Genomic DNA, 24,089 nt, shown 5'->3' with positions numbered 1-24,089 from the left:
TTCTTTTCGTCCCCTCGACAGCCTTGAAGTTCACTTCCTCTGTGATACCTTTAAATCCTAGGGCTTCTGACAGCCCAATATTCCCTTCATGTAGATTTGGATGGATACCCTCACATTGTAGCACGATGTGCCGCATAGTTTCTGTTTCTTTTCCGCAGACCACGCATACCCCATCATTTTGTGAATACTTCCCCACAAAACTCTTAGTTCGCAGGCAACCTGCTCTAGCCTCAAAAAGCAAAGCACTGCCCTGGGAATTATCGTAGAAATTTTCCTTTCTGATGTTCATCTTCTCAGCCCTGTACATCTCTAACGACGTTTTGGCTTCCATTTTTTCCCTCCATTTATTCGTTTCAATCTGCCTTGCCTCTTTTTTGGTTACCTTGGCTGTTTTGGATTCCCCACTGTTCTTTCCGTATTTCATCGTTAGCCTTCTAGTCTTTCTTAACCACTGCGTGTCCACGCTTTTCAAGTATAGGTACCTAAAAACCTTAGCTGCCCACCTTCGTTGATCCATTGCCCTCAACCTCATCTCAAAGCATATTTTACTCTGAGCTTCTCTAACTTCAAACGACGCCCAGCCCATATCTCCCTGAACTGCTTCGTTAGTTGTTTTTCCATGCGCGCCTAAGGCCAGACGTCCTACCGTTCTTAGGTTTACTTCAAGGCGTGATAGAACGTCTGATTTTAAGCAGAGTACAGCATTCGCAAACGTGAGACCCGGAACCATTACTCCTTTCCACATTCCTCTTACTACTTCATATTTGTTATACCCCCACAGAGCTCTATGCTTCATTATAGCTGCGTTTCGCTTTCCCTTAACCTTAAGTTGCTCCTCGTGAGTACTTAAGTAGCTATCCCCTTCGTTTATCCACACTCCCAAATATTTATATTCCTTGACTCTAGGTAATTCGCCTTGCTGGATAGACACTACGTCGGTGGTAGCGTCATTGAAAACCATTATTCCTGATTTTTCTGCACCGAAATTTAACCCGAGGTCAGTGGCTTCCTGGCCGCAAATATTGATTAGTCGCTGCATATCGGTTTGGTTATCAGCTAAAAGAACAATGTCGTCTGCGTATAACATTCCCGGAATATGCGGTTGTACCACTTCGCCTTGCAGCATATGGGTTAGGCTAAACCCTACTTGACTTTCTTCCAGTTTCTTTTCTAACCCTGCCATGTAAAGCATGAACAGTATTGGGCTCAAAGGGCATCCCTGTTTCAGTCCCCGATGGATGTTGACCTGCCGGGCGCATTTCTGTCCTTCCCAAGTAAGGTGCACTCTATTGTCTTTATAGATTGCTATAAGGAACTGTACTAACTCGTCATCTAATCCCTGGAGTTTCAACATTCTCCACAGCCGTTCTCTGTTTACGTTGTCATATGCCCCTTTAATGTCCAAGAACGTAATCCATAGTGGTCTATTCTGTGCTTTCGCAATTTCAATGCATTGCGTTATCACGAACAGATTGTCATCCAGTCGCCTGTCTTGTCTAAATCCATTCTGCAGTTCCCCAAGTATTTCATTTTCTTGTTAGTACGACGAGGCTGCAAGTACGACGAGGCTGCAAGTACGACGAGGCTGCAAGTCAACCTACCGTCTCGCTATCCACCTATATACGATGAGTACTTGCTTTTACAATCCATACACGTTTCTCTACACTGATGAGGTCCACGCTATTCGTTGATTAGTGTACGCGTACGCTGAAGCCAAAGAACCGAAGCGCACGGGAAGTTGCTTGCCGGCCCGACCCGGCGGGTACAGCGATAGCGGGCCAAGCGCTGGCCGAGCTAGAGTGTACTATACTCGGATACAACTCAAGAAAAATGCGGCTTTTCCTCATCAAAGGACCCCCTTCCAGCCAATGGTCGCCGTATCAACGTGACGTCGCGGTAGACCGCCTCCACGCCGCGCTCACGGAAGAAATCCCAAAACATGTTCTTCCGCGCTTACGGACTTCTACCAAAATGGCCGCCTCCGCTGTTCGCGTCAAACCGTCGGCGTCGTCGGGCTCTCTGAGGACGATTTTTAGTGCCGTCCAGTCGTATTCCTTGTTTGCGTGTTGTGTGCGGTGTTCTTAACATGCTCGGTAATGACAATCGCTACGGTGTTTTTTCTTCTGCTTTGTGAGCACTCGCGTTGCCGGTAAGCAGCCGCCGCAGGGCTGCAGTTACTGCAATCTGTGTACGCTGTATGATACGAAGCGATCGTCATCATCCTGTGCGGGCGTTTGGCCTTGAGCGTGAAGTGCTTCTCGTTCTACCGTTTAGTCCCTCCTGTGTCTGTGCTACCCACGTTATCGCACCAGTGTCTGCGACTAGGGGCGATAACTCCTTGTTTATTTCTCGTAGATTACGCCAGCAAGTTGTAAATATTGTGCATAGCGCACGACGTTAACGCCATGGACAGTATGCACGGGGCGAAACGCAAGCCGCGCGACGTCGCACGCTGCATTTCGTTAGAGCATATATGTCGAGTCGTGTGTCCCAAGTCCATGTCGGGCGTAAGCGTATTCGCCCAAATTGTGATCAAGTTGCCAAATACAAGAAGCAGAATTTTCGCACTTTTTGACCGTGAATGCGTACGAGCTGTAGCTTAGCTAGGTGATGGGATTTAATAGGCCACCTTTTCTATTTTGTTACTCGGTTACGCTGAGATTCCATTGTTAATTGTGTTAATTGCAACAAGTATGTTTTTCTCGCCTGTTTTTTGTTGGAGGGCCTTAACTTGTTGTTTCGGACAAAAAACTTTGTGAATTAAATACGAATAGGCATCTGCTTTGAGTTTGCATTGTCTATGATAATTAAGATTCCACAGGAGTGTTACCACTGTAAGTTCAATTTCATTGTCCCGTTTACGCTTTGTGAATGATCTGTGGTTCGCGAGAGTGACATTGCATTTGCTAGATTTCACCGGTATGACCAGCTGCAACAATGCATGTGAAGACATGAAACGCAGCACTGAAATCAACTAAACCACCTTTAGGCTTTTTCTACACATGCGCATACATATTGTTCACCAAATCAAATTATTACATGAGATGTGCATTATTGAAGCTATATAGACACTGCTCGCCTTGTGTTTGTCTCTTAATTAGGAAGCTGCTGCTGCAATGGTCATCTGCATGCACGTGCTCTAAATTCGAAATAGAGCATTCAGGGTGGAAAACAGCTCAGCATTTCACACATTCTCACTGCTGCGTCACAAGTGGCCGCTGGAACGAGAAGCTCGCTGCTCCAAGTCAAATAGCAAGCTGCTGCTTGCCACAGCACTGTTCGCAACTCAACTCGTGCAATGTCTACACATATATTAGGAGTGTAAATCACAATGTCAGAACATGAATTGATGCCCACTTCATAACACAGGCAATGAAGTCTGTTTGAAGGGTTACCTAGTGATCTGCACTGATTGATGACATGTCGGTTGAGTTGATGCATGGAAGCACACATATAGTACACATCGCTGCACTGAAACTGGTCAATGCATATCATACTTTTCTTGCTACGCAAGAGCCAAAAGCGGATCATATGTTCAGGAGGAAATTTATAATCTCGCCAAATATGCACTACATGAAATTATTCCCATACATGGGAGGATCGATTGAACCCAACCTTGTTTCCCCTTCCCAAAGCTTTGGGGATTGTTTTTAACATTGTGCTTCTGCATTTTATCCAGTGGAGTAGGCAACAGATGAAACCTATTTATCTCAAGTCCTGCGTAAGATAGCAGATAGCTAAATAAAATAAAATTAGAAATAAAACACCGAAGCAATTTTTCTTGTCCTCACTGCTGTATCGTCAGATTTGGCTCAGACAGCTAAACAGACGCACTGCTGAATTATGCAGAGCAAATGAAACGAGAAATAAGACACTGAAGCAGATTCATTTGCTCTTAATGTTCTACAAGAAAACAACTTGGCTCAGCCAGCCACACGGGCACACAATGTTCAGTTACATGCTTTCACGTAGGCATTTAATTTGCAACTTTGTTTGTGCACCCAATACACGCATAAGTGTCCAAACATTGTAAAAACCTTGGGGGGAAAACTCGAGCTAGCGTCTTTTCCTGTAGGTGAAACTTGCCTTTATAGCCATTTACAAAGTGTCGCACAAGGAGCCCTAGAGCCACACACTGCAGATGATTCTGGTTGAAGTGAATTTGCGAACTCGCTTGGCTCTGCTTGCACACACCTCATGCTTTACGTGCGAATAGCCATCCTCCCTGTGCAGCGAAAACTATCGCATAGTGCAAGCGTGGCCCTGTTTGGGTTTCCTCTAGCTCGCGATGTACAATTTTCTTTTATGGATACGTCTGCCACGCAGTGTATTGTCAGGACTGCACTCATTCGGCCTAATTTCTGCACCACACTTGCAACAAATGAAATCAAAAACCAAGCACTGCAACAGCCTTTTCTGATTCTCATAGCTACATATCAAGGCAACCAGTCCTGAGCCAGCACCACACAATACACCGCTCGGTTCACTACAGCAAATGAGATTATGCATCGATTGTTGAAATAACTTGTCACCCTCACTGTCATACTGGAAAATCCCTGTTGACTCTACAACACAGCATACAACATTGAGTAATGGCAAATGAAATAAAAACCAAACACTGCAATTGCATTTCTGATTCTCATAGCTACATATCAAACCAATCAACCATGAACAAGTTACGCAGCACACGCAGGCTTCTCAGTTAACTCCAGAAATAAGTCTTAATAACGCACACAAACAGCATGTCTGGTCTTCTCTGCTGTCTGATGGAGTTTCTTGCTCCTGCAGCTATGGAAACACACCTACTTAAGCTAAATTGCGCACTCCACACTAACTGAAAGGGGCAAAGGCGGCACTGACGAATAGCTGGCCGCCTTACACATCTTCAAAGGACTCGATACCGATAGGTCACTGTCGGAGTCCATGTCATCTTCATCCAGATGGATTATAATAGTTTGAACATGCGCACTTGCTCCACCGTCTCCCCTGAACTTTGTTTCAATGCTGATCACATGCTGAACTGCGTTTGCCCGGTGTTGAGCTGTTACATTGGCAGCTTCTTCCCTCAGGAGCACCTCTACATCTGCCAGCTTAAATGTGGCATTTCTGGCGGCGACACCTCGTTTCATCTGCGCCCATATGAGCTCAATGGGATTGAGCTCACAGTGGTAGGGTGGGAGCCTAAGCACAATACATCCTGCCCTTTCAGCTGCACCGTCAATACGATACTTGATGTACAGTGTCTTTACAGAGGCCACAAGGCTGAGGAGCTTCTTCTTAAGCATTTTTTCATCCCAAGCAAGTCCTTTGGACGTCAGCCAGTCCTGAACGACCCGTTTGCGCGAAGAAGTCGTAGGCACTGCTTCTTCCAGCCGCGAGTGATACGAGGCATTGTCCATGACAATTACGCTACCTTGTGGCAGTTGCGGCAAAACGGCACCAAACCACCTTTCAAAGCGGGTGCCGTCCATCTCCTCGTGGTAGTCGCTGGTCTTCGTACCCCGAAAGATATCCAGACAACTACTGACGAAGTCGTCCTCGCTGCCGATGTGCGTTACAATCAGGCGCTGTATTTCCCTGACGGCTGCTTCAAACCTGTCGTCAGACCACGCGTGAAGGCGTCGTGGTGGGAAGCAACCGTCGTGTCCATCCAAACAATCGATAGCGTGTGTCCCGCATTCACCCAGGTTTCATCACGGTAGAAGATTTTTCTACCTTCCATCTTGTACCTGGCGACATCGTAGAGGTACTTCTTCTGCCACGCGACAATGTCATCCCGCTCGATCAGCAGCGAGTTCCGGCCCCTCTTCTCATACCTGAACCCGATGTCATTCAGCAGGCGGCGCACAGTCCATGGCTTGAGAGGAGTAACATCGCCACTAGCGTTGAAATCCGCAGCAATTGCCTTCACTGTCGGAATCTCATTGCTGCGAAAAAAGCGATGCACGGACGACCGCAATGCGCACTTCGTGAAGTCGTCGTACACTTCTGTGCGTCGTCTCTTTCCGGCGCTTCGCGGGCGCTTTCGGGAGGGCGTCGCAATATTTCCGTCGTTACTTTTCATCTCCTTCTTCACGTCCATCACCAAACTCACGCTGTCTCCAAGAAGATCGCTCACGGTCGCGGCCGTTTCTTCAACGCTGCGCTCTGGGCAATAAAACGTTGGCTCTGGGTGAAGATGCCGCAAACGAACGTACGCGTTCCGGATCATCTCCCGTCCGCAGCTGCAGGTGACACGGCCGCTTTTGTTTTTCTTGTACCATCGGCGTGGCGTAGATGGCAACGCACCACAATTCTCAGTCGAGAACGATGAAGCACATTCAGGTGCGACTTCTTCGGGATCGATGGCGGGAAATGGGGCCGGAAATGCATAAAACCAGAAGCTGCCAGAAGCAAGCGGCTGAGGGAAAATCCGGAAGAGCATAATTGAAACTCGCTACTGCAGCTGACGGTAAGTTCTTTCACGCGTTGCATTAAAATGGGCACATAAAGAATTTTAGCTAAGGTTTTTATATCCGCTCAAAGTGAAGGCGCCCTTAATAACTACTTTTAGGCACGGACACATTAAGGAAAGCTTGGCTCCGAGCGCTGCCTGCAGGTGCAAGGCGGTCGGCCACGACGTCACCTTGATAGAGCGACACTATTGGCTGGAAGGGGGTAGTGGAAGTGGGGGATTGGGCAACGCCCCTTTTTTCTTGACTTGTATCCGAGTATAGAAGTTTTAAAGTGACCCGACCGGCGGCCCGAAGAGGTGCTCTTGTGGCGCAGAAAATAGCGGCGGCTGGCCGCGACAATCGGCGGCAGCAAACGCTGCTGCTGTACGCTCGAAGCGCTTGAAGGTTGTTCTGAGGGACGTCCGACTGCCTAAATATACTGTAGGTGCAGTGGACTGTGGGTAGCGAAATGAGAAATAAACGCTGCGGCGCATTTTCCGTTACTTTTGCGCTTTCCGATCGACAAGAACGAAACAATTACTTTTTTTTTCTTTGGTGCAGTGTTCATAGCGGATTGTAAATTATGTAATTGCAGCAAAATTTTCGCTATTACAACTTCCCCGCTGAAAATATTTTGCGTGAAATGGCCTAATATGAACGAGTTTATGATTGCTTATGATCCTGTCCTTATTATGCTGCTCGACTGACATATAATTCGTTCACACAAATGAAATTAACAAAATATGAAGCCTGATGATGGCTTTTCAGAATAATTTTTTTATTGTGGTGTAATTTACGTGAGCTGTGAGCAGTGGCCCACTTGTGATAATTAAGGATCAGCGTGGTGTTAATTGCATGCTGTCGCCTGGCCCAGCAGAAAATGACACACGCAAGCGAAAATTGTTTTAACTAAAAAAGGGTTATCTTAGTTGTTAGCCAAGTTGTCTTCAAAACCTTGTTTTATTGCAATTATTTTCCAAACATTCTATTTTTTCTACCATATTTAACCTGGTTTAGTAATTGATTGATTGTGGGGTTTAACGCGCCGACGCTACTCCGGCGATGAACCACGCGGTAGTGGAGGGCTACAGGTTAATTTTTTTCGACCACCTCCATGGGGATCTTTATCTTAATTTTGCGCCGAAATCTCGAGCACAAGGGGATTCCGCTTTTCTCCTCTATCAAAAAAGCGGCTGCCGCAGCCGGGAATCGAAGCCGCGTCCTTGAGCTTAACAGCGTAACTTAGCCAAGAAGGAGCCGAATCAAAGAAACACAAATTTTATTCAGAAGTATACTGAGAGAACAACTACACGCACATAAAACCAAAGCAAGGCATAGATTAGATCATTAACAAATATATTGATCGACAAAAATAAAACATAACGCGGGAAACCATACACAGTCTATTATAAAAGGAAGTTCAAAGTTCAAATAAACGGAAATGGGACTAAATACACATTTTTATTGCAGTTTCGATGGCAACAAAAATGAAATGTAACGCAGATAATCATACACACAGTCTATTCAACAAAGAAAAGTACAAGAACGATAGCATAGAGATTTAACTGGGACAAAAATACTTTGCTTACATTTTGGGCCAACCCATTTTCAGAACTTCGCATGTAATCGTCACGACGTAAAACCCAACCAAATTTGCAGTCAAGGTCTCACTGTGGTGGCCGCGACCAATACCGGGGAAGGGGAAAACTTTCCCGATACCGACCGCCAAAGTTTAACTCGATTTTGGAATTTCGAAATATCTGTCAAATAAAAATTTTTCTCTCCATGAAACATATCCAACCAGAACTCTACACGGACGACAAGTGTGTGTTGTGCAATAACTCCAGGGCAACAGCCGCCCATTTATTATGGGATTGTGAAGTGCGACCAGACAAAGCTTCAACCAGGATCGACCTTCCGCCGTAGTTACAAGACGCGATACGCAGTTACGACAAGGACATTGAACTCTCAGCCGTCCAGCAGGTCCTAACGGCTCTCGAACGACAGCGCAGGAGAGAAAGCTGCGGGCCGACGCCCTCCCTTCGGGGACAAGGGTGTCCACCCCCGCAGTGAGTAGCAAAAGTGTTGCTTAGTAAAATGCCACCAGGATCGATGTGTGGCTACGTCCGGGCGTAGTGGAGACATTACGCATGTTGCCGGCACTCATTAAAGTCTCACTTCACTTCACTTCACTTCTCTCGGTGCATAATTACCTCCTGTAGGCGGTACGCATTTGCCCCCATTTCTCTCGAAACGTTTTTCCCCCTAGGACCAGGGATATCTTGAAATCTTGACAGAGAGGACACAAGGCAAAGTTCGCACATGCAGCTTATAATGTCCCTGCTCGAACGCTTAGCTACCACTACGCGCGAAACGCGGTCGTGAATAGCAAATTTACGCGAAGTACGCGCTGTACAAGGCCCATCTCCCCGTTACCGGAATGTGGTGTCGCTTACATCGTTTCGAGATAGCTACATGTGGACAACACAGCTGATCATGCGGACGACGAAAAGCCTCCAGAAGTGCCTACAGCGGAAGAAACACCAAACATGCAGCGTCTGCTTCAAAACAAGATAGAAAGTAGCGGTGGCCACCAAAAACCGATATGGTGCATTAAGCAGCTTGAGAACGCCTTTTTTGGGATGCAGATGCGAGCACCACTTAGTTCTTTCTTTTGCAATATGAAAAATTGTTTTCCCCCCGAATTATTTTCCCTTCATTCGGAAATTTTCCCATTATTTTTTCTCCATTTGCAATGCAGCTAAGGAGCACCAGCTGCTATTTCATTGACCTGGCCACAACTTTTTCGCATTCCACATGTGTATCTAAAATCTTTAAGATAATTTTACGACTTTCAGTTAACGGTAGCTGTATATCAAGATCGTTTTCAGAATACGCATAAGGAAATGTGAAAGTATCGTTGGTGGAAGGCGACGATAATTTTATGTTGGGTCGTACTAGTTTAAAATTTTCACAAGCGGAATTACAGCGTTTTGCTTTCTAAATCAGCTTCCCAAAGGCGTGGATTCTATTTCCTGCCACGACAGCTGCTTTTCTGATGGATAAGAAAAGCTAGAAACGGCCATGTGTTCAAGATTTCGGCGCAGGCTAGAGATTCCCAGTTGGTGAAAATTTATCCTTAACAACCCACAACGGCGCCCCTCGTCGCCCGTGTGGCGTCAGCGCGTTAAACCTCAGAATCAATCAATAAATCAGCTGCCCAGGTTCCAAACACCGCAGCGAGCAGCGCAAATCTTGCCGCGTGCAGGATAGCAGCTGCGGCAGGGAAGCGGTGGCTGTTCAGTTGTTGTGGACAGCAGCGCCGCCGCTATAGGCCTGCTGCGCTGCCCAGTTGGCGCTGCGCAATCGGCTTCCGGGCAGTACTTCCGGGTAGTACAAATCTTGCGCGGGTCCCATAGGATCCCATGTTGACAGAAGCAAAATGAACTCGATGTGCCCGATTGTTTTGCGACATGGTCACCAGCCCAGGCGGGTAAAGCTGGCTCAAAAATGTGTCTAAACACGGATGCCGCCATGATGCCACGCTGTATGTGCCAGATCAGTAGTTGAAGATATGGCTAACAATTTTTCTTGAAAATGAGGCACAAATTTAGGGCCCTAAGCTAGAATTAGGCACCTTTTATGGCAATAACTGAGTTTGACTTACGAGTTTGTATGCTTTTTATTAGTTTTCTCGAAGCATTCATGCTTGACGAACAAAAATAAATGAAATATTAAGCAAAAAGAGGACGTCGGGCTGAGGCGCCAAATTCAGTTTCGGTATATTGTGAGGAGCGTCACTCATGTGGGGATAATTTACAAAGGTTCACTCTAACACACCTTAGTGTCTGCTATGTCACTTCGTTGCTTGCGAAGACAAGCTTGCGAAGACTGCCGACGATACGGAATAAAGGCGCCGCCGCCGATCTTCAAGGACACCTTCTCTACATGTCCGTAGTGGCTGCTGCCGATTTGAACTCGCCGTCAGCCGGTCATATCATGTTACGCGAGACATTGCTGGGCAGATCGGCTCCTTTTGACCGTACATGATTCGTAAATTAAAAACAACCAAATGTACGAAACATTTTACCATGCCTAGCCTATAACTAGGCTCTTGTTTACGAGTGCTGTTATACTTTCACTGAACGGTGTTTTACTTCAGTGAGAGATAAAACAACCGCCAACTAATATTAATAATGGTAACTTTTTTTCCACAATAAGGTGGTTTTCTAGAGGAGGACAAGGGGAAGCCGAAAGGTAATCCCGAATGTAGGTGCAGAAATCTCCTGTATGCGTGTGTGCAATTGGTGCATGCTCCTTCGATCGCTGAAACACGGAATCTGAAATATTCGAGAATATATCTGATGGTTTGCATGACACATTTCTTAAACTCGGTGGATCAGCGACGTTGTTTTATTACGTCTACTTGCACCTCTACTCTCATATGGCCCACGTCTACCTGCACAGAGGAGGAAGAGTAGGAGTAAACTTCATTCATGTGAGATGGGCACCCGTGTGGTGGGGCGTTAAGAACAAATATTCTGTCCTTCCCTGGGTGCCTTCGCAAATGAACGGAAACGGCCACTTCTGTTCACGCCCAATTATCAGGACCACCCCGCCTGCAGGCGGTTTTGCCTGAAATTCCTGCGGGTTCGGCGGGAAATCTGTCTGTCAACAGAAAACGCCTAGGAAGCATGTTGAGGTAACACACATATGCGCTTTCTTGGGTCGCGATTGGACCGTCATGTATTTTATGCAAGGCGAAGTGGACGACGGATATACGTCTCCGTTGAAAAGTAAATTAATTTGACTGTACCTATAAATTGTTATTGCCCCTCATTAGTTGAATCATAGTGGTTAATTTTGAAACAGCTGCCAAACATAACTATTGCTGGGGAATCAGACTGCCTAGCATGAGACTATTATTCGCTAATATAGAGTATTCAGACACTTAATGTGTATTGCATATGGCAGTCATTAAGAAAGCGGACAATAAACTGAACTCTCAATTTTATTATTTACGGCAGTTACATCTGGCCGTATCGGTTCAGCCCGTGCCACCTAGAGACATTCTTCAGCTGTGTACACCAGATAAAAGGAAGGAATGCGATATGCGAATGCGATACGCTATAGAAGGAAGGAATTCGATATGTGTAGCACAGCCTTCTCATTTATGCCAACATTAAACCGGTGGTCGCAAAGGTGCCACACCACCCCTTGTGGAATTTCCACGCTTCCATTCCAGCGTGCTCACACCAACAAGGATGATGACGAAGTTGCATTAGCGAAGCTGGGTTCCAGTAATGCTGTAGCTGATTATGAACGTTCTGGCTAATGCTCATTCAGATTGTGGCAACCAGCATAGCAAGAGGTTCATATGTACAAGCAATTCTCACCCAGCAAATTTTATTTCGCCACCAGTAATACCAACAGACCTCTAGGGAAGTTTGTGATCACAAGAGCAAGGCTAAAATGACCTAATGGGCGACTTTAAAGAAACGAAGAAACTGTAGAAGAAAGCTACGGAGGTTAACCAAGGAAAGAAGAATAACTGCCCAGCTGGCTGTGCTACATGTGGAAATGGGAACAGGAAACTTGAAAGGAAAGGAAAGGAATAGCATAAAATAAAGGTTAAAAAATTCGGGAGAAAAAAAACATGGCGTGGAAATAGCCAGTACAAAGACAGCACCATTGGCGAAAAAAAAGAGGCATAAATAATGCAGGCAAAACGATAAAATGGGCAAACGAAGGATGCTGCATGCAGGTAACACCCCTTCAGCACCTGTGACTGTTTTTCTCTCCTATTCACTTCAATCTGCTTCTCCAAGGCAAGAACTGATTTGGCTACTTCAGCTCCATCTTTTCTAAAACCACTGAAATATGTCTGACTTTCTGTGTACATGATGTAAATAGGGTACATAATTTCTAATTTTTCAAAAAGTCTTCTGAAGTGTTTGTTCCTTCTTGGCAAGATTTCGTGACTAACTGCCTCGTAGAATGGCATTTGCTTTGTTCATTTTTTGCTCTTTTATGCTGCCTCTGATTGTATTTGTTTATTTCGTTCTCCTCTTCTCCAGTGCTTAAGTTATTTTAATAATGATATTGTTTTTTCTTCAAAAAGGTTTTTTGGCTTTTAGCCCTGTCTGTTTAATGGCTTTAAACCTGCCATTGCTTTGCTGGAAATAGTTAGTTCCTCACACAATTTTCCTTTTTCTTTATTCTGGGAGAGGGGGCATGAAATTTTAAAAAGTAACGAGCCCTGCAGCGACTAATGAACACTTGCACTACTTTATTTGTGGTTGGAAGTACTGAAAGCTATAGTTCCACAATCCCTTGAGTGAATTTCATGATGCACATAACATATTATTATTAGGCTTGGGTATTTCACGGTTATTCCATCAAAGCTAATGCAAGGGCCACAACCTAAAAGCATTTCAACTGGTGAAAAAAAAATTCCCTCGCACTTCCCCGAGGGGGAGAGTGTGTAAGTGCGAATGCACGGTTGTTGATTGCGCGATTACGGTGGATATCGCGATCTTGGAGTGGAGAGGAGGCGCCCAACACCCGCAGTCACTGAGCGGAGAGAGGAGGAGGAGAGTAGCGCCCGCCGTTACGGCGAGGGCTACACGAGCGCCCTCACGCGTCGGAATGCGGAGCGCCCGCTACGCGAGCGAGAGCTCTCCCGCCCGAAGTGGAGAGGATGCCGCGCCCAACACCCGCAGTCACTGAGCGGAGAGAGGAGGAGGAGAGTAGCGCGCGCCCATCTCCCCCCGTTGCTAGGGAAGACGAGGAGGAAGACGAGGAGCGCGCGCACCCGCAGCTGTTGCTATGCGGACGACGGCGGCGGACGATTCATGCTCGCTTAAGAAGTGCATTCGCACTTAAAAAGTTGACACACGTGCTGCACAGGCCTCGTAGTCAGGCACAGGCACAGGCACAGAAAGCGTGTTTGTTTAGCATAAGTGCAGTCACAAATACAACTTCCATTTACAAGCATTTCTTGGAGGCTTTGTCCACTTTGAACTTCCATTCGCTAGAAAAGCAAGTAGTTGTAAAGAGCGCCTGAATAGACTGAGAAAACAATCAGCTGACGCGTACAGGGGGGGGAGAGGAGGGGCGTGTGAAACATGTTAAATTAGCGCTGTACAGACGGGACAGCCAAGAAAAGACTACACAGGACTAGCGCTGCATATCAACTGAACTCTTTTAGCACACACAAAATGATATATACAGAAACAGCGCATGCGCGAATACGGGAGAAGGCACCAGGAAAAAAATCAGGGGAAAAAAGCAATCTGGGGGAAGTGATTTCTTTTTAAAGGAACAAGGAAAATAAATGAACTGGGGATACTATTAAGCTTTAATGGGAGCTCACCTGCATTTAACACAGTCCGGAAGCGGGAATAGTGGGGGTAATAGGATAGGAGAGAGAAAAGTAAAGATTAGAAAGGTGAGGAAAGAGTAGAGAAGAGTAGTTCCACTGTGGTCGATTCCGTCGCACACAACACACCACGAACACTGTTGGCTGGCGTAATGCTGCGTCCGGGAGACGAGAAGCCTCGAAGGGAACGGTGAAGCGCGGAGGAGAGCTTGGTGCAACGAAGAGCGATTGCCGCGGTCCCGACCTCTTTGGTGTTCGCTGGATATGAGTTCAGGCGACAAGCGGGTACTGGGGGGGGGGGGGGGGGGGGCGGGAGCTGGCACTCGACCGCCCACACCGGCAGAGCGAAAGCCGGGCGACCTCCAACGGCCCGCGGTTGCAACGGGCCGCCGAAACGAAGCCCCTCCGAAGCATAGAGTTGCTTAGTAAGTGTATACTGTAAGAAACTCTCTGCCTCCGAAGGACAGGAGCACGAAAAAACACGTCCGCTGAACTCCGAAGCGACTACCGAGCTCCCCTGACGCACCCGCGAAAGCTACCTCTCTCTGAGCGTCCGAAGTACCCGCTAATCTACGCGCTACCCTTTTCAGTTGTGGAGAATGCAAAACTGCATCTAACGCGGCAGCACGGCACAAAAGTTCGCTACCGACCCCAGGAAAAACTTTACACAACGTTTCTGCACATCAAAGTTGTCACGGCGCACACACAGCAACGGTGGCTGCCATGATGGAATGCGTACGTTGCTAGGTGAAAACCCACTACTGCCGCCAACTCTAGTAGGCAAAAAGACAACGGGCAACGCTGTGAGGGTGGCATCATGTCTGCGCCCGGGTGTAGCACGGTTGCAATTATAGTGAAGTATTGTAGTTCACTATAGTTTCAATGCACGGGCTGGCCGGGCAGCTTTTCGTCTAGAGTCAGTAGTATTCCCCGACAGGTCCGATCTCTTCCGGCGATCAACTTGGCATTAGGGGGGAGAGAGAGAGAGAGACAGAATAAACTTTATTTTGGGACCCGGACCTACAGGGGCCCACTTGGTCGCCAGGGCTGCCGAGGTCGCTGATCAGTTCACGCTGACAGCCATCAACGCGATCTAATCACCGGCATCAGGGGCAAAAGCTTTGCACCGCTAAATACCTTTACAGCGCCGACGAAAGTGCCGGGACGGTGACGGCGCTCTGCCACTCTCAGGTTCACTGATCGAATACCCAACCTTCAGCATGCCATATACGCCGACGATATTACTTTCTGGACTACCTCTGGTTCCAGTGGAGAACAGCAAGACGCCCTCCAAAAAGCTGTAGACCCCACCGTCAATTACCTACGTCCCAGGGGCCTGACCTGTGAACCTGTCAAATCAGCCCTTCTCATCCTGCGGGCCCGATCACGTGGCCGCCCTCCTCCTCCCACACAATATCCTGAAGTGTCGATTCAAGGTGAGCTTATCCGCTGGGTGACCACCCACCGCGTCCTCGGCGTCCCCTTCCATCGGGAGGGCACGGGTACAGCGCTCCTTCCGCAACTCCAGACATCCATTACTCGCCAAACCCATCTTCTCCGCAGAATCTGCAGCCGACATCACGGCCTCACAGAATTGGAAATTTGTTGTCTGGTCCAAGCTCTCCTGATCCGCAAAATCACCTAGGCCACACCGTACCTCAATCTTCGACCACAAGAAACCACTAAAATTGAAGCCCTCATTCATAAAGCATACAAAACAGCTCTTGGCCTCCCCATTTACACCTCTACGGACCAACTGCTCAAGCTGCGCATACACAACGTCGGAGAAACTCCCAACTACAATGCCTCAGGTTCACGCCAACTGGCCATTCCGTTCTCTCCACGCTCGGTTACCCTACACCGCTAAATCAAGACCGGCCACAACGCCTCCCAACTACTATTAAGCACCCTATCCACGTTTCTTCCATACCGCGCCATATGCATCCCACCTTCAACCAAGGCCGTCGGGAAGCGCGGGTCCGCTATCTCGTGAAGAAGCTAGCGGATGACCCCCAGGTACGTTATACTGACGTCGCCTATGACTCCTGTGCTCGACGTACAACTTTGGTCAACCTAAATCACGCTGGCCGAATCTCCACGGCTGTCACCACGCACACCAACAAAATACAGAAGGCAGAACCTCTGGCAATCCCCTTCGCAGCCACCACCAATGCCAAGCGTCCGAACATCACTGTAGTCTCCGACTCACAGCAGGCATGCCGCCTCTACCAGGCAGGTCTAGCCCCACCCCTGGCAATTCCACTCCTCCAGCGTCTACCTGAGGAGACCACCATTACGATCGTCTGGATTCCCGACATTCCGGCCTTCTGGGGGATGAAGCGGCCCACGCCGCCGCCCGAGCTCTGCACTTCTGGGCATTCTCCCCCGATGGTCAAGTGATCCCATCACCCCGCGCGAACGAACACGACCTCCTCCAAATTCCACTTGATAACACGTACAATACTCTTCTGTCCCACTACACCCTTACCCGCTGAGTCTACCCCCCTCCAAACCACTCCCTAACCAACCAGCAAGCCATAATCTATCGTCGCCTTCAGACCGGTACCTTTTACAACCACGTCATCCTCCACCAGATCGCAACCCACTATCTACCCCCGTCAATACCAACATTGCGACACCCCACCCACCACATTCCACCTCGTATACTCCTGTCCCCACTCCCCTAACCCACCCCCCTTCCCCACCCCGGAGCAGTGGGAGACTGAGCTGACCAGCCCGGACCCGGCCCGCCAGAGGGCCTTGTTTTCTCGGGCCATTGAGTCGGCTCGGTCAAGATGCATCCTGGACTAGGGACGCTTCACCACCACCCTTTTCCCTTAACTTTTTGCTCCAATAAACGTTTATACTACTACTACCCACCTGCTCACTGAAACTTCGGGACGCTTGTGTAGCAGGTGTGGGGAGGGCCTATCCGTACTTCACATCCTCATTACATGCAAAGTTCTCCACACAACAAGACGCAAGCACTTCCCTCAACTCTACAGACAACACATTGCACTACACCCTGCACTCTTTTTAGCAGATGATCCCATGATTCCTCTACACCGCACTTTTAGGTTTCTAAGCGAAATCCAATTTTTACACGTCATTTCCTATCACGCGTCGTCTTTCACTTAATTTCGTGCCATGCACTACCACACCCTGGCTTTTACACCAGTCATTCTGATTGTCTTTTACTGATTTTAATTTTTTTGAGCGGTTTTAGAGTTGATATCTTCAATTGTCATACATACCCATTGTTTTGGCGCTCTTTTCCCTAGCTCGAATAGCGCCATAAACACCCAACCATCATCATAAAATTCAGCGGTGTGCGATAAGTGCTTTGAAAAGAGAAATGTTAGCGGTAAAGGGAAGACGACGAAGAAAAACCACAGTGAGCATGGGCTCGTATGAGCTCTTGCCTTGACGGACATTTTTTTGCGTTTTCGGCGTGTCTTTGCCAGTGTGATCAGTACAAACAGCTTTCTAAAGTCACGCCCTACAGTTTCATACAAGTCTCAGCGACATCGGACCATCCAGTAGCGGGGAATCGCCATCTGCAGACTGGGGCTACCCCGCTCACAGGCCTTGTGCCACGACAGCTGGGGCCGCAGCTGGCGTGCCGGGAGTCGTCGCATCACCTTTTCCACACACAAAAGTAATATTTAGAGACTACTTGCCAAATACACTTATTATTGTTGTCGCTTCGCGGCTGTGCTTGGCGAATGAAGTCTGTGGTCGGCCTGTATACCACATTGCTTGCGCCCGCGACACAAAAGTGGGACGCCGTAAGCGAAATTTGTGATCCGCCGAATGACACACAGTGGTCCCAGGTATTCTTCTACACGCGCTTTTGTTTTTTGGTCTGCTAGCACGAAGTTACTATGATTCAATCATGCTTGAGATTTATTTCCGTATTTGTCGTAAAAATTTTCGTGGTTGGGAGAGTCTATGAATGCCGTTAATTACATCGGGTACGAACTTCGTTACGGGTTATTTGGTGCGCAGACGCCAGATCCAAATCCGACAGGCATGCAGAAAAAGCCGCTGCAGCAAGGTGGTTTGTCAAAGCTGGTACACTGAAAGAGACAACGAAACTTCCTTTGTAGACAGTCGTCGTTCGCGGAAATAATGGGCTATTGTATTATACGCAAAAACACCACAATTACCGAACAAAGAAACCATTTGCAAAGATTTGTTACAAGCATCAGGAAATAGTCGTCCGAAATTTTCCCGTGCAGTTTTGTCAATACTACGACCTCTTTTGTAACACCCCCCGCATGCGACAAACCAGCAGGGGAACAACACAATACCGAGCATCTCAAAAGTAACGGTAGAACGTTTGAAAATTTTATGTTAGTGTTCGTACTAGGTGATGCTGCACCTGTGCAAAACATGCCAAAACAGCCGAATAAATGTGGAAACGCACGGCAAACACAAGCGCTGTGTTAAATGTTCCGAAATTAGGACACGCGGGCGTATCGTTTTAACACCGAAGCGGCTGAAGCGTTCTTTCGTGTGTGTGTATTGCTAACAGGAAATTATTGTCGGCGAAGTGCGCAGGAAGAAAATGCTAGGTCAAAAAGTGTAAGGGAAAGTGGCGAGGAGGCCAGAAGCCCACGAGCAGGTTTGTGGAGAGCGCGCTTCAAAGAAAAAAATGCTTCCCGTGGTAGGAATTGGACCTGCATCTCTAGACTCATTGCCACGTGGATATTTGTCAAGTCGCGATTCCCTGCTTACGGTGTGTGCGCTCGCCGTGCAGAGTTCAATCCGCAAGAGTGCTACGTTCCAGGCTTCTCGGCCGGCCAGGTGTTCGAAGACGACGACGCAAATGTGTGGGTCCACCGCTCCCGGGCCAGACTGATTCAGCCATCTTCGCTGAGACTCGCCGTGCTGCCTGTATTCTTCGGTGTAGCGCTACGCCTAGTAAATAGGTACATCACCATCGTGCTGTCTACACCTCCATCTACTAAGACGCAACATTATGAAACCAATGTATATTCGGTGGCGCTATGAGCAGATTCGGGGCACACCGCAGTTCCCCTCAGTTCATAGCGGGTAGCTGGCTTTGGACTTTCAAGAAGTTGAATTGGGCTTTGGCTACTCATTTTGGCAGTTTGTATTTCGATTTTACGAGGGTAAAATGTGGAGTTGGTTTAGACTGATTTGCATAAAGCAAGGTTCCCTTTTTATCTATCTCTTTTTTAAGAAAGAGGTGACGTAAGCAAAGCCGAGATAGAGCCCGTGGATATTACCAGTTCCGCTGTTACCTCATCCATCGCTTTTCAATTCCGAATGGGGCAGATTTTTTTTCTCCTTGGTAATATTATCTGTACAAAGTGCTAAATAAGTACGCACAAATTGCCTTCTGCTTGAAAGCCTCCTCGTGGAGACTTTTGGCTAGTTTCTCTGTCCCCCCACGGAATACGGATATCACGGGCGGCCGACTCTTCATGCATGTATGGGGGCTGGCGTACACGAACGAGCAGTCACTGCGCACTCGGCGGCATCCAAGGACCTCTGCACCGCTGCTGGATGAAACGCATAGGGTACGGCCGGACACGCTGTACCACTTAAGACATGCAAAGGAATCCCACATTCAGCCCTTGAAGAGTAGCGAAAAATTGCCGCCGTCGATTTTATCCCTAATTGGCGATGCGAATGCGGCTTTATAATAAATGACACCAAGCCAATAAAAAGACGCGAAAAGGAAAGGACAACAACATTATTAATAGGAAAAGTGCGCTTTCGAGTACCACCAGTTTCTGCGCCAACGTAAGAAAGCAAAAATGCAAGAAAACGCACAATGCACAGACGAGGAACAAACACGAGGTCCTCGCTAAAAGTATCATTTTAACAAAACTTCTCACGCAAATACCACGAAGCAGTGCACTTTTTCGTGAGTGTCGCACACTAGTCCCAGTGTTTGTGCTTATAATATACATTGCCATACCTAAGCTTGTCAAAAAATGTGAAGTTGTAGTATTGCCACTCCTTTTAGGCATTTGTCGCTTTTCACACAAGTCACAGTGGAACTCTGGTTCGTTAATTCGCAGACAAACTCATCTGCATCAGCTTTTTCTTGCTTTGACTATATACCATCAACAAGCTGCTCAGGTATCACACTACACTCTCTTGGAAATCGTGCAAGAAATCGTAAAACAGCTAGTGACTGCAAATAGCTTTCTACTATCACACGAAAAAACCTAACAGGAAACCGAGACTTCACACCACTTATTATCGGGGACATTTGAGTACTCTAATCGGAAACGTTTTCAGGGGGATAATTTTTGTGGGAGACCTGTTTATGTCATAAATTCAATTCACTTTATCGACGTTTTCAAGTTCGGTATGACGAGAAAGAAGGTACAAGAAATCCACATAAATTCAACAGCATAACATTCTTTTTTGAAGTTTTGGTCACTCTTCTGACAGTGATCCCCTGCGATTCCTTTTTCACAATGCTGCAGATGTCGCTTTATTCTACGAACGGCTCACTGCCCTGATTCCGATTGCAACGTTGGCTACTCCCTTTCAAGTGCTTCAGCATGAGCTGTCTCTCGTAATCAGAAGAAGTGAACTTTTAAACGATGTCATTGTATTTTTCATTTATCTTAGTTTAAGGCATTGTATATAAATAAACGATGTGTAATCAGAGCCGGAGTGAACAACATAATTCGGCATGCTATTCAATGATCTTACCCATTGGCCGCCACAACGTCTACAGCCATTTGTGACAGGAATACAAATGCCATAGTGACATGGAATCTGAAAATCTGGAGCAAGGTTTATATTCGTTATGTGTTGCTTTCGATGCTGTTCATCTGCGCTGAGGTTACGAAAGTTATGTTTTGAAAAACCAGAGACACATAATATTTGGTAGGCAAACGAAATGCAACATGGTCTAATTTAACACGCCAGGCGTCGTAAAACTATCCCGCGCGTGGTAAGGGTATATTGGGGTTGCTAATATAATAACCTACGTAAGGCATAACAAAAAATACATTTTCTGCTCAGCCATGTGTATATTGGTTGTATTTACCACATTAAGCAAGGCAACTCATGCCAGATGTATTTTTTTTTGTATTGCATTCGAATGAAAAATCTGCAATTGACAAGTTTCTACAACTTAGTAACTTCGGGTAAATACCTAACTTGACACTCTTTGAGAGCATGAGGTGAAATCTACTGTCCACGCAGTTTGACCTCGCAGTTTTGGCGCTGCTGTAGTGAGCAGTCGTTTCGCTTAATCAACACTGCATCACACGATTAAGAAAAACACCGAACGAACACTAGTACTAGAACACAACAACTCAAGGACGAAAGTTTCGGCTAGTTTTCCCCCACCCCACCAACACCTATCTATAGAGCAGGCACACCACTACCGTGCCTTGCAAACAAACACCTTTCCCCACCCAAAAAGAGTCTGCCAGTACTCTGAACACATTGCGCCCCCTAGGTGCCCCTTCTGCGGAGCAGACTGTACTCTTTTCCATATGGTTTGTGGATGCCCCTCCCACCCTCTCCCCAAACCGAATCCGTACAAGTCTCACGAGCTCTAGAGACGCGCCCTGTCCAGCTCATGCCTGTCCGACGAGCTTCGACTGGTGGAGCGGGCTGTAGCGGCTGGCAAAGCATATGGGGTCCTGAACTGAGGAGTCCACCTCCTGAAGACGTCACACAAATTTATTACACAATAACGATGTTTAGCCTCCTCCTCGTCCGTCTTCAATTCGTTGCTTTCTAGTTCTAGCGTTCGTCCTGTGTTTTTCTTACTCGTGTGGTCTGTCTTTTGCGCTAGTAAAATGTACCCATTATCCTCTAACCAACTAGCCCAACTTTCCGCCCTTAATTCGTTGCTGTATAGTACTAGCGTTCGTCGTGTGTTTTCTTACTCGTGTGGTCCGTCTTTTGCGCTAGTAAAATGTACCCATCATCGTCTAACCAACTAGCCCAACGTTCCGTCCTTAATTCGTTGCTTTCTAGTACAAACGTTCGTCCGGTGCTTTTCTTACTTGTGTGGTCCGTCTTTTGAGCTAGTAAAATGTACCCATTATTGTCTGCCCGAATTTCCGTCCTGAATTTGGTGCTTTCTAGTACTAGCATTCGTCCGGTGTTTTTCTTATTCGTGTGGTCCATCTTTTGCGCGAGTAAAACGTACCCATTATTGTCTAACCAACTAGCCTAACTTTCTGTCCTTAATTCGTAGTAAAAAATTGTCTGTAATCAACCTGCTAAAATCCCCGTAATGGGGATTGCGGTATCAATAAAGGAATACATAAATAAAGAAAGTATACATTTTAAGGGTTGTAATTTTTCGGTTTCTAGTATGATTCCCCCGGCGTTGCTCAGCCGCCCTGCTGAAAAATTTTATTATGTTTTCTATTCCAGGCCTTACCCCTTACCTATACAGTTGTAAAATGCAATGCTACGTGCATCAGATTGAAAAAATGCCTTACCAGTGAGAACAATCTCATCCTAATTGCGGAATCTGTAAAAAACAATTTTTTTACATATTGGATCTCATTTTTCAGTAAAGAGAATGAAATAGAATGTCTGTGAATATTTCTTTGAAATAATACTTGCTTCTAGCTCTTAAATGTGCATTTCACTGACAGCTTATTCTCTAGTATAGAGTTCAGTTATTTCCTCAGCGAGAAAAAAATGTATATTTTCATTTATTCATACTGTGAGCATACAGCCAAGACAGGAGTTTACGTCAACAAACAAGAAGAGTTAATGCAAGCAATCAGATTTACAGGCAAAAGGGGAATGAAGAAAAGAAGCGCTTGAAAAAATTTTAGCATAGGCACCCAATAATATAGGAAGTAGTGCACGAGGCAGCATTTGTAAAGCGCATGTTTCTTTGTATCCCTGGAAGAGAACAGTCTGATTCCTCGGGTGAGGGGGTCGAAGGCGTTGCAGGTCTCATCAGAATTATTTGGTATTTGTGCCTTCTTGAACTAAAATTACCCGTAAAAAAGAACTGTTTCATAAAATGCCCTGGTGAAGCCCAATATTTTCACGAAATGTTCACAACTTTACGTTGGCTTCTTCAATAGGAAGCCATGTTCATCGAAAACTATACACGGAACTTTGTACAGACAACAAGATTACAGAAATCAGAAGAAACATTTTGTCGACTTACCGCAGAGCCGTTGCCGTCACTGAGAGTCTAAACGTCCAATGGCCAAGCCTGGATGACTGCTGGAGATCTCAGGTGACCATCTTTTAAAGCACTCACAAGCACTGTTACTGGACACGTGATAGGAGGCAATCATTCCAATTTCCACCCAATCATTACTGGAATAAAATCGAGCTGCGGCAACACCATACTTCTGAGTATCATGGAATTCTCATTATATTTTTAAATCCAAGATATCCAATTAGGCATGAGCCCGCACCAGGAAATAAAACTGCTCCGGTAGAAAATTCATTTGGTATGTTTTTTTCCAAGCCGCTTTGAAACTGTAGCATTGCGGGATCAATTTTTGCGAGGAAAGAAAACTTCTTGTTTCTTTTTTATGCAATTAAATGCTTTTCATTTAGGGTCTTACGGCGCATGGCGACACAGAAAACATTCGACGGAAAAAATTTATTTTCAGACCTAGTCTGATTGTTTTTACAAGGGTCCACTGGAATTCGCGAACGGACAATGTCTATGCCAAGGTGAATCTAGTCCCTCAAATGTTCCGCATGCATATTTTAAAATGATGTCTTTGTGACTCATATTTGACAACGGTTGCAAGTTGGGCGAGTTGGTACGTGTTCATACCTAATCACAGTGAGAAAGTCGGGACAGACAGTAGAATAACAACAGGACAGGTGTGGACTCTCAACTGAATTTAATGAAAAGCCGCCACATTTATTTATAACGAAGGCCAACAACGCCGCACGTGTGAAAGAAGCATACAAAAAAAACCAGAGAAATGAAAAAGGGGAACATGACTTATTTGTCGTTATCCATGAACTGGACTTCTTTATCAGTAAGCACCACAGAAGGGTGGGTCACACACTGCTCGCCCCTCTTGCTAATGTGATAGGCTTCAACTATCTCTCGTTTTAACTGCTTCGGGTGCTTGGTAACAACATCAGCTTCCTTAAAAATCGGGTTGGCAGCCACACATGTGGCCGTGTGAGGGCAAAGACGGTCGCGGACGTTTGTGAAACGAGAGCGCATGCTCTCGCAATCTAACATTAGCACACCTACCAGTCTGCCCTATGTATGTAGCGCCGCACGAAAGAGGGACTTCGTACCCGACACCGCTTTCGCA

General features: G+C 46.6%; 1 long non-coding RNA gene across 1 annotated transcript; it reads right to left on the bottom strand.

Moving 5' to 3' along the window:
- Positions 1-17,703: 17,703 nt before the first annotated feature.
- Positions 17,704-22,982, bottom strand: LOC144157681 (uncharacterized). Its single transcript, XR_013319823.1, has 4 exons — positions 22,964-22,982; positions 22,275-22,306; positions 20,518-20,591; positions 17,704-17,894 (listed from the first exon to the last, which is right to left on the bottom strand). It is a non-coding gene; the product is annotated as an uncharacterized LOC144157681 (long non-coding RNA).
- Between the last annotated feature and the right edge of the window lie 1,107 nt (positions 22,983-24,089).

Source organism: Haemaphysalis longicornis, unplaced genomic scaffold, assembly GCF_048455015.1.
Source record: "Haemaphysalis longicornis isolate Haplotype H1 unplaced genomic scaffold, Haemaphysalis longicornis Haplotype H1 scaffold_10, whole genome shotgun sequence".
In the NCBI taxonomy this organism is placed as follows: Eukaryota; Metazoa; Arthropoda; class Arachnida; order Ixodida; family Ixodidae; genus Haemaphysalis; species Haemaphysalis longicornis.
Note: the sequence above shows the minus strand (reverse complement) of the source record. Positions and strands in the feature narration are given on the sequence as shown.